This window comes from Dama dama, chromosome 2 (genome assembly GCF_033118175.1).
Source record: "Dama dama isolate Ldn47 chromosome 2, ASM3311817v1, whole genome shotgun sequence".
NCBI classification, from domain to species: domain Eukaryota; kingdom Metazoa; phylum Chordata; class Mammalia; order Artiodactyla; family Cervidae; genus Dama; species Dama dama.
The window spans coordinates 2,617,849-2,633,905 of record NC_083682.1 but is presented as its reverse complement, the minus strand read 5'-3'; the positions used below and the strand labels follow the sequence as shown (position 1 = coordinate 2,633,905).

General features: G+C 61.3%; 1 protein-coding gene across 2 annotated transcripts in view; it reads left to right on the top strand.

Annotated features, from left to right (window-relative positions):
* Positions 1 to 1,438: 1,438 nt before the first annotated feature.
* OSBPL5 (oxysterol binding protein like 5) overlaps positions 1,439 to 16,057 on the top strand; it is a 67,236-nt gene continuing 52,617 nt past the window's right edge. Inside the window, exon 1 of one of the 2 annotated variants that reach the window (XM_061161496.1) lies at positions 1,439 to 1,496. The gene's annotated coding sequence lies outside the window, so the exon portion shown is untranslated. Of the gene's footprint in view, positions 1,497 to 6,010; positions 6,018 to 16,057 lie in introns of those variants that run through there. The other variant, XM_061161506.1, reaches the window with a different exon arrangement.

Below are 16,057 nucleotides of genomic sequence, written 5' to 3'. Positions count from 1 at the left end.
GCCAGGCTGCTGGCAGCCACACCCAGCCCCAGGCAGAAGCTGTGAAGAGCCTCCAGGCTGGTCTCCTCGGCCTGTGTGCAGAGCAGATCCCACCCCCGACAAGGTGGAGGGGTCCCACCATGGCCCTGAGCATCTTGTCTGAGCAGCTCTGCATCCAGAGGCCTCGCAAGGTGACGGTGGGGTGGGACCAGTCCTGGGGGTGAGGCCAGAACCTCCCGCTGAGGCAGCACACCCCACCCCTTCACCCACCATGCTTTGATGCCCCGGGGGAACCACCCCTGGCCTGATGGGGTGGCCATGATACTGAGGCTGGGGGCCTGTTTGGTCCGGGGCCATCCACTTGGCCGGTTGGGGCAGAGCTCTGGTAGGAAGTCCTGCAACCGCTCCCAAGAGCCTGCTCCAACTCAAGGGGCCTGGAGGGGCCTCCCTGGGTAGCCCCCAGCTTCGCCGGGTGGTCAAGCTGCTTCCCCCTGACCACCAGGCTCAGGGAACGCTCCATTAACACGAGGTGCCGGGGCTCAGCCAAGGGTCAGTCCTGCTCCTTGGAAGGGAGTGGCTGAGAGTTTGGAAACCCTACCTGGTCCTCCAGGCCTGGAAGTGAGTGGGCTCGGCTCCAGCTGGTCTTCCCCTGGGGGACAGGGCGAGAGGAGGACCCCAGCAGGCTCTGTGACCGTCCCGGGGCACCCGGGAAGGGCTGGGGGAGACCCCTGACCTTCTCCGCTCCCCCTGGGGTTGTTTAGCAGAATTAGAGCCTCTTATGTGTACAGGAAGGCTTCAGGATCTAAAACGGTCTCAGGGCAGAAGGGGTGAGAAGGACACACATGAGAAAATTCACAAGAAGGCGGGCTCCTGGCAACAACAAAAATATATATATATACACATATCCTGAGAAAGAGATGCTGTTAGGACCCTGGGTGTGAAGCAGTGTCCATCCAACCACACACATGGGACAAGGACAGTGGGCTCGGGTTTCTGGGCTTCCTCTTGTGCCCTGGTGGCTTCCACCTGGGGGAGAATTGGTAAGAGTCTTAGGCTCAGAAAGAGAGGGGTCTCCCCACATCCTGGCTGCCGGGGGGGGGGGGGGGGCTGGAGGCTTGCAAGCATCTGTAACCACGACGGGCCCTCCCACACCCCTCACCCTGGAGGCTGACCCCATCACCGCCAGCACCCCTTTTCCGGAGGAGGGTCCGCGCCCCCGTCGCGGGGCGGGCGGGGGGCAGTGGAGGAGCCCCACAGCGTGCGGGCGGAGCAGGGCGCAGCCCGGCAGGGGCCGGGGTCCGAGGCGCGCCGGCTCCGCACTGCGATCCCGCCCGGGTTTTGCGGCCGCCGCGCCCTCCGTCCCTCCCTCTTCTCCTCCGCCCCGCGCTCCCTCCCTCCGCTCCCGCGGTTGGATCAGTCTTCTGGCATTTCCTGCAGCCGGGCCGCGTCGCCAGCTGAGCCCCCGCGCGCCCGGCCCGGCCCGGCCCGGCCCGGCCCAGCGCGCCCCGCTTCTCACGGTAGGAGCGCCGCGGGCGGGGAGTGGGCGGCGGGGCTGCGGAGGCGCCGGGGAGCTGGCGGGGAGGGGGCCGGAGGGGCTGCGGCCCGGAGGGTCGGGAGCGTCCAGCCGGCCGCCGGGTGGGGAGGGGGGGGGTGCGGGGTCGGGGGAGCCCCCCGTGCCAGAGTCTGCGGACCCGGGGGACGGTGGCCGGCCCTGGGGAGCCCGGGGTGGCGCGGGACGATCGCGGACGCGGGCGGCTTGCGGGGCGGATGGTGCTGAACGTGAGGCGCGGCGGGTAACCGGGCTCCCCAGTTTGGGGGGCTTGAAAGAGGCTGCCTGGAGGAGCCACTGCTGTGTCCCCGCTCAGCCCAGACCCAGGGAGTCTTGAAGGGGCAGGGTCTGCGGGGAGGGGGCGTGCTGCCTTCGCTTGGGATCTGGATTGGGGTCTGGCCTCCCAGCTCTGGGCTTGGTCTGTGTCCTCACTGAGGCTGCCTGAGCTCGGGGGAGGACCTTTGCTGTCCCCACCCCGCTCCTTCTCTAGACCACTGAGCCCCTGAAGACAGGGAGCCTCAGACATGGTTCCGGGGACGTGAGTCCGCATGAGGGTCCTGTGCGCTTGAGGATGCCTGGGTGTCGGGGGAGATCGGGATGTGGGGTGGGGGTGCCAGCAGCCCTGGGGGGCAGCCACTGCCCGCTGGGGCCCCCAGGGACTGTCTGGATCAACCCTCCACCCACCACCCACCCCCGCCAAGCTCTGCAGTCTGCTGTGGAAGACCTTGGAATCGGGGTTCCGAGTGGCCCCTGGGGGTGTGGACAGGCCCGGCCACGGGGAGGTGGGCTTCTCTGCCCCAACTCATCGTGGCCTGAGCCAGGCCCCGGCCAAGCAGCTGGTTGGGTTTCCGCTCTCTCACTATTTGAAGGTTTTTCCAACTCTCTCCTCGGTCTGCACCAGAGATAATTTGTATGTGTGTCTGCCCGTTTGCTGGAGCCCCTTCAAGGTGCCTTTTACAGGCTGACCTCTGTGGTTCCCCCCCGCCCCAGGGATGCCCCCAGGGTCCAGCCGCAGTCTGGTCCCAGCCAGGGTGTGGGCCCAGCCTGCGGGCGGGGACCTGTGTGGGCTGGGTGGGCTGGGTCCCAGACGGCAGAGCCCTGCCCTCAACAATGGCAGGCAGAGTGGTTGGCCCGTGGCTTTTACCCACTTCCCTGGCTGTGTGTGGCTGCGCCACTCCTTGAACTTGACGGGTTTTGCAGGCCACCTGCGGTTGGGGGGCGCCTGGACAGCTCCCCTCGGGCCCCAGGCCTGCGGTCCCATTGTCTGCCTGCATACGTGCGGGGCAGGGCCCGGCTGCCAGGAGGGCAGGCACTCGGTGTGTCTGTGCGGTCTGTCTTACCAGCTGTGTTTGGAGGTGGTGACAAAGCAGATGGGCCAGGCGGAGGCCCTCCAGCTGCCGGGAGTCCTGGGCCCTGTCCTGGGGAGGCCGCCGTGCCGACATGGACCCATGGGGGCGATGCATCCTGGATGCCGGAGCAAAGCCCCTCGTTCGTAGGCCCGGGGGTCAGTCGGGCTGAGGGATCAGCTGAGTCTCCAAAGGTCTGTTCCCGGCTCTTTCCAGAATGCCGGCTGCAGTCCCTCTCCCCTAGGATGGTCTTTACAGTGCTTAGAAGGTCCGGGTCGGTTTCTCCCCTGAAATCTGCCTTCCTGGAAGCGTCCTCAACTGTGACAGTCCGCTGACATGCTGCACTTGGAGGAGGGAAGACAACCGGGGTGAGAGGCCAGTGGTTTGAAGATTGCTGGGTATTTTCGGCAGCTGTTTTTGGGGGACTCGCGCTTCCCGTGGATGCTGTGGTTAAGCCACAGTGGGTGCGTGTGCATGCAGTTGTGCGTGTGTGCACACCCACACAACGCGCAGGTGGACGAGTGCACCCAAGGGGATGGAAGCGTGCCCGCCCCGCTTCCCGTCCACTCAGGGGACAGCTGTGCAGCCATAGCTAGGAAGAGTTACACGGGTGAGGCCTGAGCCCTGGGACTGGGAGCTGTCCCGGGGCGCATGGCGCGCGTGGCAAAAGGATCCCCATCTTTTGGATTTGAAGGGAGGGGTCCACAGGTCGGGTAGAGCTGCCTGGCTGCTCCCTGGAGTGGAAGGGAGCCAGGGGGGCACCGTCAGGGGGTGGGGGCAGGGTTGAGCGGCGCAGAAGGACGGCACTGCCCCTCCGAGGCCAGGCGTGCTGCTCAAGGCCGTCACAGAGGAACAGAGGGCTGCTGTCCGGGCTGGGCTTGCCCCATGAGCCTGCGGGTCAAGGAAAAAGCCCCGCGGGATGAGCTCTGCAGGTTTGCGGCTGGCCTTGATGGCTCGTCACCTTCAGTGGCTGGGGAGCTGTGTGAGCGGATAGAACTCGTCCAGGGAAGGTGGTGGTGGTTGAGGACAAAGGACTTGGACTTTGGATTATGTGTCCTCCAGCATCACAGCTGCTCCAAGCCAGGATTCCTGTGTGCCTGTGGGTGTAGAGTTGGCATATCCTGGTGTCCACACTGAGGGGAGTGGGCACCCACTCTGTGGTCAGGATCAAAGTCAGGCCCCATCGAAGGCCAGGGCTTAGATGCGACTTGGGTCTGGGACACAAGGACTCCGGCTTCGAGTTCTTTGTTCAGTGAGGTAGCTGGGGAATCGGCCGTCAAGGTAAGAAGCGCTGCAGGCCCAAGACGTGGGGCCGCCTGAAAGTGCCCCCAGGAGTCCCCGAGGAGCGAATCCCTGCGCCTGCATCACAGGCCCTTGGGATTCTCAGAGGGAGGCTCGAGGACCCTTGGGAGGAGCCCCAGAACCACCCGGCCGGGCCCCGGGAAGGCGCAGGGCCATCAGAGAATTGCCAAGGTTATCTGGGTCATGAAACCAGTGAGAGGCTGTTCCCACGGCACAGGACATGAGCCTGGTTGGCCAGCCCCAAGGGACCCGTGGCAAAAGCCTCAGAGCCAGCACTTTGCTCACCTCCCAAGTCCACCCTCCACCCACTCCTCTCTCCAGACTGGCCTCTGCTCCTCCCTTCCAAGGTGCGAGGCTTCGTTTCTCAGCACTGTGATCCCTCGTCTCTGAAACCACCTGCATCCTGCATCGGTTCAGTTGAGTGGATGGATACGGAGAGAGCAGCTGGGCCAGGGTGGGCCCACGGCAGGCGACATATTGGCGCTTGGGTTATCCTTTACTCGTTGCCTTGATGTACCCTGGGACTCTGCCCCGCTGTCCTGGCACACAGTAGGTGCTGGTGTCCCCTGGGGCTCTGACCCCCGGCCTGGCACACAGTAGGTGCTAATGTTCTCCTGGGGCTCTGACCCCCAGCCTGGCACACAGTAGGTGCTGGTGTCCCCTGGGGCTCTGACCCCTGGCCTGGCACACAGTAGGTGCTCAAATGAAGCAAAGAATTGTCTTTGCCCAGGGACACCCCATCCTGCATCTCCCTCCTGGTCTGTGGGCCTTACCAGCATCGGCAGGCAGGACTCCTGACCGGCCCATGCCCTCTGTCCTAGGATGGATGGACCCAGCCTGCCCCCTCCCCAGGGGTCCTGCCGTTTCTGGATTAGAAGGATCGTGTGCAGAGTAGCTGACCTGGCGGGGGGATGCCTGACACTTACTGGCTGAATGGAGGGGGGCCTAAGCTGCCCGGGCCCTCTCTGACCCTGGCTGAAATGGGGGTACTGCAGGGCTGTGCAGGCCCCCCAGCTGCACAGCGCCACTCATAACCCAGTGAAGGAGCTTCTACAGGTTAATGAGCACATGGAGGGGGGTTGTGGGGCGCCCCGTCCCACAGGCCGCTGGCCAGCCTGACCGCTGTGACCAGCTGGGGGTCACCTTCCCTTGTCCAAGGCGAGGGGGGATTGGGGACCAGGAGTAGGCAAGTCCCCAGGAAGGCAGACGGGGCGATGGCCCAGAGGAGATGGAACAAGCCAAGGGCCTGCTTCTGAGCCAGGAGGGAGGGAGCCTTCCGGTCCTTGACCAACCGTGGGCAGGGGCGGTGCCTTTGTCCCTTCCCTTGCTGGCTGGCTCACAGCCAGCGCGAGCCCATTTTCAGCAGCTTCCACTTGAGTAAAGGCGCGTTCGCCGTGGGAGGTTTCAGGCGGCGTTATTGATGTGCCCGCCTATTGGGGTGAATACGGCACAGGGGGAGTGGCTTAAAGGGCCAGGCCTGCGCAGGGCGTGGGGAGGGTGGGGCGGTGGGGCCGCCTGTGCCCGCCTATTGGAGTGAATACGGCGGAGCCCGGGGATGGGCCGGGGTCTGCCGGGGGCCTGTCGCTGGGGCTGCGCTGGCTGCAGGGGCAGCTCCTCGGGGCTCTCTCCGACCTCCCCTTTCTGGGAGAGCCGCGTCCCCAGGAGGCCAGAGGGAGGAGCCGGAGGGTGAACGGCGAGCACAAGACCTGCCTGGCCTGTCCGGGGAGGGTGACGCTCACCCACCCCACTCAGGGGTCACCCTACGGGGCGGGGCGGGGCGGGGCGGGGATGGGGAGGGACCGGCCCCTGAGGTCTACAGACTTGAGCACGGAACCTTCCAGGTCAGAGAGCCCAGGGACAGGCCTCCGTTGTTATTTATTGACACGTTTGCTCAATGTGTTCTTACGGCTTTGCTGCTGGACTGGGTGTGGGGCGGGCTTCACAGTCAGTCCTCACTCACCCTCTGGGGGACACCCAGAGGTCCAGGGCCCTTGCACGTCCTCCTGTGGACCCTGAGCTTGTGGGGTTCGTCACCCCAACCCCAAGGATGGGGGATGGGAGGAGTCCCCCTTCCTCCACCCCCGGCCACCTCCCAGGTGGAACCTAAAGGCCAGTGTGGCCTCTGGGGCGGGGCTCTGAGAGTGTGGCCAGAGGTGGCTGCAGACGAGCCCCTAGGTGGGCCTGCTGGGGACACCTCGCCGTCCACATCCGGTGCCCCGGCCGAGGCCCTCTCTGGGTCAGCGCTCAGCCACCCTGAGGGACGGGACAGGCCCTCCTGCATAACCCTGTCCCTGAGGGGAGTCTGGATCCCTGCTACCCCGTCTGCTGGCCTGGCCTGGGCTGAGCTGGCTGGCCCCCAGGGCCCTGGTGCAGGCCCGGTTCTGGAGGTGGGTCTCGGATGGATGGCACCAGGCATCACGGTGGATTTGGGGGCTGAGCCAAGGAAGAGGCTCCGGGATTCCTAGCCCAGGCCCTGGGGCCAGCAGCTTCTTTCCTCTCCAAAGCTCTGTTTCCTGTGTGTAACCCGGGCCCTCCTCAGTCCCAAGAGAAGTCAGGAGGTGGGTGACCATCGGCCACATGTTGGTGACGCTGGCCAGGCATGCGGCAGGGCCTGGGGGTCTGGGGAGGGCAGGGGGGGCTGAGGCTTCACTTTAAAGCCCAAAGGGGAGCGCAGGTGGAGAGAGGACCCCGCCCCCAGACAGAGAGCGCCAGCCCCCCGCACCTAGGTGGCCCGTCTCCTGCGTGCAAACTGACCCACAGAAGCGGCCTTCGTCCTGGTGTCCTGAGTGAGTGCAGATACTCACCTGAGGCCTCCGTCTCCCTTCCCCAAGCAAAGTGGGGCTTGAGAGCCTAGGGCTCACAGGGTCCATCCAGCTCTCACTAAAGAGACGAGGAAACCACCACCGAAAATGGCAAGATCTCCATATGTTCTCACCAGGCCTCAGTTTCCCCATCTGTGAAAGTGTCAGTCACTCGGTCATGTTTCACCCCCATGGACTGTAGTCCGCCAGGCTCCTCTGTCTGTGGGGTTTTCCAGGCAAGAATACTGGAGTGGGTGGCCATTTGCTTCTCCAGGGGATCTTCCTCACCCAGGGACCGAACCCAGGTCTCCTGGATTGCAGGCAGATTCTCTACTGTCTGAGGCACCAGGGAAGCCCCATCCATAGGTCTCCCTTAAGGCCCCCAGATCTTTGCCATCCTGTGTCCCACATTCCTGCCCCCTTAGACGGGGAGTCCCGGGGCAGGAGCTTGGAGAGAGGGGGCGTCCGGAGGCCCATCTGTAGAGGGCTCGGGTCCCCAGCACCTGCCCTTCCAGCTGCTTTATAGCCTGAAGGTTCTAGCAGGTTTTATGTGGAAGAAGGTGTCCACTCATTTTCAAAAGTGTGAATGCCACAAGACTTGTGGTTGGAAATCTCTCCCCAGCCCCCTCGGCTTCACCCAGGACTTCGTGTCACTGAAGTGGACGCCTGCTGCTGCCCGCAGTCCCTGCAGTCCTGGGGCAGGACAGGAGGGGCTTTGCCAGTCGCCCACGAGGGCCGCCCCGCGTGAGCCCTTTGGGGGACCCGGTGCCCCTCCTGCATCCTCCACCTGCTTCTCCTGGAACGGAGCCGGCAGCCCACTTTGAAGACCCCTGACCCACTCCAGTCCACCCACACTGCTTCCGCTTGGGCCCCTGCTCTGTGGTGTCCGTGCTGTCTCTGGAACTGAGCTGCCTGCCCTAGGGACGGGTCCCCTGGGGGGCAGGACCCACAGGTCAGGACCCAAAGGTTGAATGAGTTTTATCTTTCCCCAAATCCCAAATCCAAGTACAGTAACTGATGCTATTGTAAACAACAATGTGTATCGTGCCTAAAAACTGTATGAAAATCCTTTTACCATTTTAATCCAGATGTCTAACCAATCTATGTATTCTAATAAGTATACTATCAAGTTTTTTAAAAAGAGGGGGATGGGAAGAGGCCCAGCCCTTGGTCCTGAGAGGCTGGGAGAGTTTGTGGTTGCCAGAAGGTGACACCTTGACCCAGAAACCTCAGAATTCAGCCCCATTGGGTGGCCTGCAGGGAGAGGACACTCAGGAACAGGGCCAGGTTGCTTGTCCATTTGAGTGGCCAGGGTGGGTCATCCTTGCTGGTTGGTCAGCGAGCTCTGGAGGCCCCCAGGGAGAGGGGAAGGCGTCCCCCCCAACACACCCGCATTGTAGTCTCAGTGCTCGGCCTGCCACGGGGACCTCGTCCATGCCCTGCCCGCTTTCTTTCCCACGCAGACCCTCCGTGGGCTGGACGTCTCCCCCATCAGCAGCAGCGGAGGCCTGTCCTGCAGGAGAACCTTCCAGCTGCCTGGCGCTGGGCTGGTCCCCTCTCTGCCTGGGGCAGCCCCACCCCAGCCCCACCCTGCCCTGCTCTCCCCGGTTGCTGGGCGCTCACTCTGATGTGATCGGCACCTCTGTGCCTTAGCAGGCGCTGATGCCCGGCCTGGAGCGCCCTTCCCGCTGACCTGGCAGCACCAGGCATGCGTGCGGGGAACACACCAGGCGTCTGGGGAGCACAGCCCCGACCCGCCGCCTTGTCTGCTGGCCCTGCGTGGGTCCACCTCGCCCCTTGTCTGCGCTTCTCTTTTGCCCGAAATATACTGTATTAAGGGCGGCTTCCCAGATGGTGTTCATGGTAAAGAACCCACCTGCCAGTGCAGGAGTCATGAGACGTGGGTTTGATCCCTGGGTTGGGAAGATCCCCTGGAGGAGGCTATGGCAACCCCCTCCAGTATTCTTGCCTGGAGAGTCCCATGGACAGAGGAGCCTGGCGGGCTGCAGTCCGTAGGGTCACACAGAGTCGGACATGACTGAAGCGATTTAGCACGTACCATATTACACTTTATAAATATTTTTTAAACTGAGGTGACGCTGGTTTTCAGCAGGATGTCAGCTTCGTGGTGTACCGGCTGTGTATGTTGTATTTCGAGCTCTGTATACTCCGCAGCGCGCTCACATAGGATGGTCTCCGTCTCATCCCGTACCGGTGACCCCCTTACCCATTTCACACGCCCGTAGCCCCCCAACCACTGCCCTTCTCTGTGTCTTTTTGGCTTGTCCTTCCGGTTTTTTGTTTGTTGGTTAGATTCCACATGCGAGTCAGACCCTGCAGTGTTTATCTTTCTCCGTCTGACTTGTTTCATTTAGCATGATGCCCTGGGGTCCATCTGTGTTGCCTCAAATGGCAGGCGTTCATCTTCTCTCGTGGCTGAGCCACGTTCCGTTGTGGACACACCACCTCTTTGTCCAGACCGTCCCTTCTCATCTGGGGCCGGGGCCGGTCTCCGGGCCGGAACCCCGGGCCAGGCTCTCGCCTCCGCCCGCTTGCTGGGAAACTGTCACTTGTTTGCTGACGGGTCAGTGAGCGGCTGCTCCTGTTTGTTTGGTTTGGGTGTTTTGTTTTAGGCGGTGGCAGGCGGGTCACGGGAGCTCATTAACCCAGATGCCCTGAGACTACTGTGAGCAGCGGCCTGGAGAGGGGGCTCCTGACTTGCCGTGGGGGCTCCGAAGCCTCCCGTCGGACCACATGGATGCCGAGCTGCGTGGTGGTTATATCGTGGGCTCAGTGGTCCAAGAACCAGGCGAGAGGTCCCCCCCAGCTCGGACACGTCACTAGCCAGGGGGCCCTGGGCGAGTCCTTTAAGCTCCAGGCCTCAGTTTTTCCATCTGTGAAAAGGGCCGCGGCAGCGCCGGCCTCGGAGATGAGAGGAGGACAAGTCTGAAGCACACAGTTGGCCTCCCAGATGGCACAGCCGCCCGGCCCGCGTCGGCCGAGGCTCTGCCAGCCGGGAGGGATCATTCCTTATCATTGATTACAGTTTTGATTAATGATTAATGGCTGGGAAAGGTTTACACACAGAAACCACATAAAAGAATAAGACCGATCCCGCCTCGTCAAGGTCCTGACCTCTGGCTCTGCTTGCTTCAGGCTGAGAGCCCAGAGTTCCAGCATGGGAACTGACCGCCACCCCCGCCTCCGTGGTCCCCCATGGGGGTGCCGAGCTGACGTCCCCTGCGTGCTCCTGCGCCTTTGCAGTATCTGGCTGAGTCCAGAGACGAGCGCAGGCCCCTTGGCTGTGTGACAGCTATCGCATGACAGTCACGCTGCCTTCACCCCCTTCTTACTTCCCGTAATTCCAGAGTCACGGAGGAGCTGCAAAATCCCAAAAACGCAGCCTTTGCAGCTTATTTTGGCTGTTGTGGTCTTGAGTGCCCATGCCCCTTCACTTTCCTTATTTTCCATCAATAAGTGAGGACTTAAGCCCTGGGTTTGGGCTTCCCTGGTGGCTCAGACTGTAAAGAATCCGCCTGCAATGCAGGAGACCTGGGTTCCATCCCTCCATCAGGGAGATCCCCTGGAGACGGGAACAGCAACCCACTCCAGTATTCTTGCCTGGGTAGTTCCATGAATGGAGGAGCCTGGCGGGCTACAGTCCATGGGGTCTGGACATGACTGAGTGACTACACTTCTTTCATAGGCCCACTCTTCTGTTGAGGGGCCTTGGGGAGGTTCCATCTGATACCGTCTTATGTTGGGTCTCCTGGGGCACATAGGCAGGTGCTCCTCTGGGGTATCGGCCTGGGGCGAGGTCTCGGGGTCCCAGGGGGAGCACGTAAGCAGCCCAACTGGATGGGGCCACGTGGCTGCCATGGACACCCCAGCGCACGTAGAGGGGAGCCAGCCTTTCCTTTGGAGAAGGACACCCCGCCACGGGTGGCGCTGAAGAGTCACAAAGCTCCCAGCACCGGGGTGGGCATGGGGACCCAGCCCGGCGGGTGGACAGGGGCTGTGTCTCCTGGTGGGGTGAGGTCCTCAGCTCACTGCGCTGTCTGGGGTCAAGATGAGCTTTCCTAGTGCATCCCTCGACTTTCCTGGCCTTGGAGACCCTCCAGGACTGTCTGTCGCCTTGAATCCCTCTGGAGGGAGGTCTTTGCTCCCCCTCTGCGTCGGCTGTAGGCTGAACATTGGCTCCCAAGGGCACACAAAGATGTTGACCAGGGTCCCCCGAGGGGTCGCTCGGTGACCAGCACATTCTGTTAATTAAGAGCAAGAACTACGTGTGAGGTGATGACTGTAGCTGACAGCACTGTTGTAGAATTGAAATTCACTGGGAGTGTGGAACATAACTGTGCTCACCAAGAAAAAATAAATACCAATACATGAGCCGACGGATGTGCTAATTAACTAGACGGGAGGAATTCTCTCTCGCTGGGACATGTATCAGATCAGCATGACGTACAGATCTTTAAGTATCTCGCTGTTTGATTTGCTGATTACACCTCAGTTAAGCTGAAAAACATAGACTGAACCTGTGACTGCAAGGGTCCAGGGAGGGTGGGGTCCGGCTGAGGGTCTGCAGGTTCTGCCTAGAGCTGGTTAGAGCGAGGAGGGGCCCAGGTTGAAACACACACCCCTGCCACGCCAAACCTGGGACACAGATGGGGGCCAAGACCCTGACCATGGTTATTTCCACGTGGAAGCAGATTGCTGGTGGAAGGCAGCTGGTCTCCTGGGACCTGGGTGCAGAGCCCTATTGGTGACACTGGTACCCCAGTCCTCTGGGAGCTGGGGGACACCCTGGACCACGGGCACCATCTGGGAAGTGGCCCCGGCAGGACTCGGGTCCCTGTGCTGGGCGTCCACCCTGGGAGAGAAACCTTGTCTCCTGCATTCCCCGGGTGTGGCCGGGGAGATGTCTCTGCTCCCAGGGCACTGGGCGCTGATCCATCTGGCTCGGGGAAGCCTGCTCGTGTGGGCGTATTAGTCAGCTCTGGCTGCTGTAACAAAGACCACAGACGCTCCTTGTCTCCAGGCCTGGAGGCTGGAACCCCAGACCCAGGTGTGGGCGGGGCTGGTCCTCCTGAGGCCCCGCTCCTGGGCCTGCAGACGGCCGTCTCCTCCCCGTGTCCTCACAGGGTCGTCACTGAGTGTGTTTGCGTCCTGACCTCCTCTTCCTGTAAGGACCCCAGTCCTGTGGGATCAGGACCCCACCCTAGTGACCTCATTTTACCTTAACCACCTTTTTGAAGACCCCGTTTCCAAATACAGCCACATTCTGAGGTCCTGGGGGTCAGGACCCCAACACAGGGCTTTGGGGGATGCAGTTCAGCCATGACCATGACCTTGGGCCCCCAGCACAGAGGGAGGACTCATCAGTGGGTTCCTGGGGTGTGTTTCTATTTTTATTTCCTGCGAGGCCCAAATGTTTGTAGGGAATAAGATTTTGCAGTGATCAGAGCCTCTTAAACCCATAAATGTCTGAAAATGTTTTCGGACTTCACTCCCTTGGATCCTGATGGTCTTGTATCTGCCCGGATGCCCTTGGCCAGCATTTCCAGTGCCTGGACTTGGGATGGGGCCAGAGGCCCACATCATATGAGGTTCTCTCATAAACAGCCAGTCACGCTTACCTGGGTCTGAGCCCCACCTGTGGGCAGGGAGTCCGATGAGGCGAGTCGCAGGCGCCTGTGGGGTCAGCATGCCTACGGCCACCGGGCCCCGCTGCTCCCTGGCTTCCCGCCTGCCGGACAGCCCCCCACCCGCAGCCTCAGCGTCTGGGCTTCCCCTCCCCACTGCCTGCTGTCCAGTCCAGCAGACACCCTCTGCGTGGAACCAGATGTGGCCCTTCTGGTGGGCTGGGTGGTCAAGGGGACGCTGAGCCACCGGGCTGTTTGTCCCGACGCTCACAGACCTTTCTGTGCCCTCGGCCGTGTGCGGGAGTCCTCGGGGCAGAGCGCCTGCTCCCTACCGTGCTGGCGGGGGTCTTCCCCGGGGGTCCCCTGCTCCTCCCTGTTACCAGAGCTGACGGGCTCCTGGAGGATGCAAAGGGGGGCCCATGGAAACCTCCACCCAGAGGCCAGGACGGGCAGCAGACCCTCAGCTGGGAGTAGCAGAGGCTGTTTCAGGGAGTGGCCCCGGGTGCACCTAGTAGGTCTGACCTTATGGGCTTCCTACCGAGAGCTCTCAGCGCAGCAGAGGGAAAAGAGGCTTCTTCCGCACCGAGTGGGTCTTTGAGGGGCTTCTCCCTCGGGGGGCCGCCTCCGGCCCCCACAGCTCGTGTTCCCACCAGCTCGTGTCCCTGCCGTCCAGCAGAGCTGCAGATTGTTTTTTAAACTGCGGTTTAACAAATGCTGGAAGGAAGACACACAGGCAAATGACTGTCCTCCCGCCTGTTCATTATTTTTAAACTGTGTCATTTTCCAGTTTATTTTTAAATCTCGAAAGCATAAAGAACTTGCTGTTTATCTCTGGTGAGCCTGTTCTGCCCAACGTGGCCATTCATCACTTCCCAGTCCAGTCCAGACCATCCCGCCTCTGGCCGGTCCCCCGCTGGCCTGTCAGGCAGGAATAACCCCGTGGGAACTGTGCCCCCCAGGGAGCCACTCCTTCAGGCCGTGGGGGCCTTCCCCCGGCCAGAGCAGCTCCCCCTGCTCAGCACCAGACCTTTATAAGCCTTCCCACATGCAGGGGAAATCTTTCTAAAAAGCTTTACACACAATGCCTTGCAGCCTTAGGTATAAATAAGAAATAATTTAACCCTTTTCTTAGAGACTTGGGTCATTGTTGTTGTTCAGTCGCTAAGTCGTGTCTGACTCTTTGCAACCCCATGGACTGTAGCACGCCAGGCTTCCCTGTCCTTCACCATCTCCCTGAGTTTGCTCAAACTCATGTCCATCAAGTCTGTGATGCCGTGCAACCATCTCATCCTCTGAACCCAATTCTCCTCGTGCCTTCAGTCTTCCCCAACATCAGTGTCTTTTCCAATGAGTTGGCTCTTTGTATCAGGTGGTCAAATACTGGAACTTCAGCATCAGTCCTTCCAATGCATATTCAGGATTGATGTCCTTTTGGATTGACTGGTTTCATCTCTTTGCTGTCCAAGGGACTCCCAAGAGTCTTCTCCAGCAGCACAATTTGAAAACATCAATTTTCTGGTGCTCAGCCTTCCTTATGGTCCAGCGCTCACATGACTACTGGAAACAACCATAGCCTTGACTATACAGACCTTTGTTGACAAAATGATGTCTCTGATTTTTAATGCTCTGTCTAGGTTTGTCATAGCTTTCCTTCCAAGGAGCAAGTGTCTTTTAATTTTGTGGCTGCAGTCACCATCCGCAGTAATTTTGGAGCCCAAGAAAATGGAATCTGTCACCATTTCCACTTTTTCCCCATCTATTTGCACTGTGTTTTTAGAACATGATTAAGTCCACTCGTTTATTTTTACTTCAGTAAATGTGCATCTATGAGAAACTCTAAATTGTTGCTGCGATTAGAAAATCACCCTCACCTGTAATGAATAGCAGGTGATCTAATAGCACCGCGAGCTCGAAACACCAGATTGTGCCGTGGGTCATGCTGCCCCATGTTTTGTCTGCTGCAGCTTTGCGCCCGAGGCTGCCCTGCTTTTGTTAAGTAGAGAGATTCGCAGAGACGTAGCCACATAAAGACCCAGACTTCTCTCCCTTGACACCATCAGGAGGCTGGAAAGTGAACTGGAGAGAGAGGCGCTTTCCCACTAAGACCCATGATGACTCACGCTCCCCGCGTCACCCAGCTGCATCCGGCGTCTGCCCACGTCTTAGGAAAGTGTGATGTGCTCTTTCGGGTCTGGCTCGGGAGGCAGAGGGGACTTCAATGGCCAATTCCAGGGGCTTTTGAGCACCAGCTCTTCCCTAGGAGTGGGCAGGGGGGACGGAGAGCCTCCTGCTTGGAGCCTGGGAGGTGGCCCCGGCGCAGCGTCCCCATGTCGCCTGGAGACCCTCCCCAGCGACAGGCAGGCTGTTCTCCGGGGAGCACCGGCTTTCTCTGCTCGGTTTGGGCCAGGGTGGTGTGCCCGCCTTCAGCCCCGCTTCTCGTGGGCACAGACGAGGCAGGGCCGGTGTGGATGTGTCCCAGGTGGGGACGGGGAGAGGCGCCCGGGTCAGCTCCGTCTGAGGTCCGTGTGCTCCGCTGCGTGGAGAGGTCACAGTCCTGCCGTCTCAGCAGGGGGCCTAGGGGCCCAGGTGTCTCAGCCACGTCCTCGGAGCGTCCACACTCACCTTCAGTTCAGGCTGGCCTCGAGCTCCTAGTGTGAGGGCCTGGGGTGGCCCTGACCAAGGACCACAAGCTGGTGGCTTACAGCAACCAAAACGGACCCCCAGGTCCAGAGGCGGAAGCCCCAAATCCAGGTCCTGGCGGGACAGGCCCCTTCCCAAGGCTCCGAAGGAGGGCTCTTCCTGCATCTCCCCGCCACTGGGGGCCCTGGGGACTTGTGGCCGCCTCCCTCCGGCCTCTGCCTCTGCGGTCACCTGGCCTCCTCCTGGGTCTCTGTGGCCTCTTCTCCTCTTAACAAGGACACGGTCATTGGACCAGGGTTCCTGCTCCAGGACCGCCTCATCTTCACTCGGTCATGTCTACAGAAACCCTGTTTCCTAAGGAGGTCACTTCTGCAGCCCCTGAGGTCGGGATGTCCACGTATCTTTTCTGGGATGCCATCCTCCAGCCCGCCGCACCCAGGAGAGTGTGGCCACAGTGGGCAGGGGCCGGGAGCTTGTGGAGACTCCTGGAGAAGCAATGGTTAGGAGCCGGGCTCGGGCTGACTGCTGGGTGGGAAGGGGGTGGCGTTCTGGGGACACTGGGTGACATCACAGATGCAGCTGTGTTGTCCTCCCAGCAATCCTGGAGGTGGGATCAGGGCGCTGCCTTATTATACAGACGAGATCATCGGGGCCTCCAGAGAGGCACAGACCCCTCAGGTGCCCGGCTGAGTGCCGGGCCTGACCGCGGGGGCCTCTCCACCAGGGAGGGGGCGTGTCCGGCTTCCCCGGCCCAGCGTGCATCCCGTGAGCTCTCACGGCGCCCACTCGCTGGGC